Below are 2,500 nucleotides of genomic sequence, written 5' to 3'. Positions count from 1 at the left end.
TATTCAAAAGGGATTCTGCTCCATCTTATACACTTTTTCAACCGTCTGACTGCTTTATTGTTATTGTTGGCATGGTAAAAGGGTTTAACTTATTTTTATCTTTGTATGAGATACCCATTAGAGTCGATATATAGGTACCGTGTCCGACGGTAGTCAAGGTCGTTAAATATTCTGAATACAAAAAAGTGAATATTTTTCTGACATTGACCTTATACATGCTGCGTGTGTGTGTGTGTGTGTGTATATGTATCTTGTTTTTGTTTCGCCGGTATTTTTTTTTTTTTTTTTTTTTACACTGGAGCACCATTACAGATTTTGAAGAAAAAAACCCATGAAATCGACATTGCACGAAATATTCATATGTTACTATGTAAAGACAAGAAGTGTTCTAATTGTATTCAATAGGATCGCAGCGGTTCCTGCCGTACGTGATAGCCAGTAAAACAAATGAGAAGGTAGGAATGTGAATTTTCAATGACGTTTATATTATTATATAAATGACATACGTGTATCTTAAAACGAAGAAAGATTATCAAAAATCGACAAGAGAAACCGAGAAAAAAAAATTGCCTACAATGCCGTAACAGCGACATTACACAGCTGTTTGCCGTGACCAGGATTCGAACCTGGGTTGTCGCGGCCACAACGCGAAGTACTAACCACTATACGATCACGGCTATGACTTGCAGACAGAATGTATGTGGCAAAAATTGGGTATTTAAAATTAAGGCTGATTTTAACACGTTGTCGGTACCTTTTTGGTAAAATCACTTTTCATACAAAATTTTAACGCGATATGTATGGAACGAGTGCAATCGGGCTATTCAAAAGGGATTCTGCTCCATCTTATACACTTTTTCAACCGTCTGACTGCTTTATTGTTATTGTTGGCATGGTAAAAGGGTTTAACTTATTTTTATCTTTGTATGAGATACCCATTAGAGTCGATAGGTACCGTGTCCGACGGTAGTCAAGGTCGTTAAATATTCTGAATACAAAAAAGTGAATATTTTTCTGACATTGACCTTATACATGCTGCGTGTGTGTGTGTGTGTGTGTGTATATGTATCTTGTTTTTGTTTCGCCGGTATTTTTTTTTTTTTTTTTTTTTTTTACACTGGAGCACCATTACAGATTTTGAAGAAAAAAACCCATGAAATCGACATTGCACGAAATATTCATATGTTACTATGTAAAGACAAGAAGTGTTCTAATTGTATTCAATAGGATCGCAGCGGTTCCTGCCGTACGTGATAGCCAGTAAAACAAATGAGAAGGTAGGAATGTGAATTTTCAATGACGTTTATATTATTATATAAATGACATACGTGTATCTTAAAACGAAGAAAGATTATCAAAAATCGACAAGAGAAACCGAGAAAAAAAAAATTGCCTACAATGCCGTAACAGCGACATTACACAGCTGTTTGCCGTGACCAGGATTCGAACCTGGGTTGTCGCGGCCACAACGCGAAGTACTAACCACTATACGATCACGGCTATGACTTGCAGACAGAATGTATGTGGCAAAAATTGGGTATTTAAAATTAAGGCTGATTTTAACACGTTGTCGGTACCTTTTTGGTAAAATCACTTTTCATACAAAATTTTAACGCGATATGTATGGAACGAGTGCAATCGGGCTATTCAAAAGGGATTCTGCTCCATCTTATACACTTTTTCAACCGTCTGACTGCTTTATTGTTATTGTTGGCATGGTAAAAGGGTTTAACTTATTTTTATCTTTGTATGAGATACCCATTAGAGTCGATAGGTACCGTGTCCGACGGTAGTCAAGGTCGTTAAATATTCTGAATACAAAAAAGTGAATATTTTTCTGACATTGACCTTATACATGCTGCGTGTGTGTGTGTGTGTGTGTGTATATGTATCTTGTTTTTGTTTCGCCGGTATTTTTTTTTTTTTTTTTTTTTTTTTACACTGGAGCACCATTACAGATTTTGAAGAAAAAAACCCATGAAATCGACATTGCACGAAATATTCATATGTTACTATGTAAAGACAAGAAGTGTTCTAATTGTATTCAATAGGATCGCAGCGGTTCCTGCCGTACGTGATAGCCAGTAAAACAAATGAGAAGGTAGGAATGTGAATTTTCAATGACGTTTATATTATTATATAAATGACATACGTGTATCTTAAAACGAAGAAAGATTATCAAAAATCGACAAGAGAAACCGAGAAAAAAAAAATTGCCTACAATGCCGTAACAGCGACATTACACAGCTGTTTGCCGTGACCAGGATTCGAACCTGGGTTGTCGCGGCCACAACGCGAAGTACTAACCACTATACGATCACGGCTATGACTTGCAGACAGAATGTATGTGGCAAAAATTGGGTATTTAAAATTAAGGCTGATTTTAACACGTTGTCGGTACCTTTTTGGTAAAATCACTTTTCATACAAAATTTTAACGCGATATGTATGGAACGAGTGCAATCGGGCTATTCAAAAGGGATTCTGCTCCATCTTATACA

At 36.2% G+C, this 2,500-nt stretch overlaps 3 non-coding genes across 3 annotated transcripts; all 3 read right to left on the bottom strand.

Annotated features, from left to right (window-relative positions):
* Nucleotides 1–605: 605 nt before the first annotated feature.
* Nucleotides 606–677, bottom strand: Trnah-gug (transfer RNA histidin (anticodon GUG)). Its single transcript has one exon. It is a non-coding gene; the product is annotated as a tRNA-His (tRNA).
* A 751-nt stretch (nucleotides 678–1,428) lies between these two features.
* Nucleotides 1,429–1,500, bottom strand: Trnah-gug (transfer RNA histidin (anticodon GUG)). The gene has a single exon. It is a non-coding gene; the product is annotated as a tRNA-His (tRNA).
* A 752-nt stretch (nucleotides 1,501–2,252) lies between these two features.
* On the bottom strand, nucleotides 2,253–2,324 carry Trnah-gug (transfer RNA histidin (anticodon GUG)). The gene has a single exon. It is a non-coding gene; the product is annotated as a tRNA-His (tRNA).
* Between the last annotated feature and the right edge of the window lie 176 nt (nucleotides 2,325–2,500).

This window comes from Mytilus edulis, chromosome 6 (genome assembly GCF_963676685.1).
Source record: "Mytilus edulis chromosome 6, xbMytEdul2.2, whole genome shotgun sequence".
NCBI classification, from domain to species: Eukaryota; Metazoa; Mollusca; class Bivalvia; order Mytilida; family Mytilidae; genus Mytilus; species Mytilus edulis.
Note: the sequence above shows the minus strand (reverse complement) of the source record. Positions and strands in the feature narration are given on the sequence as shown.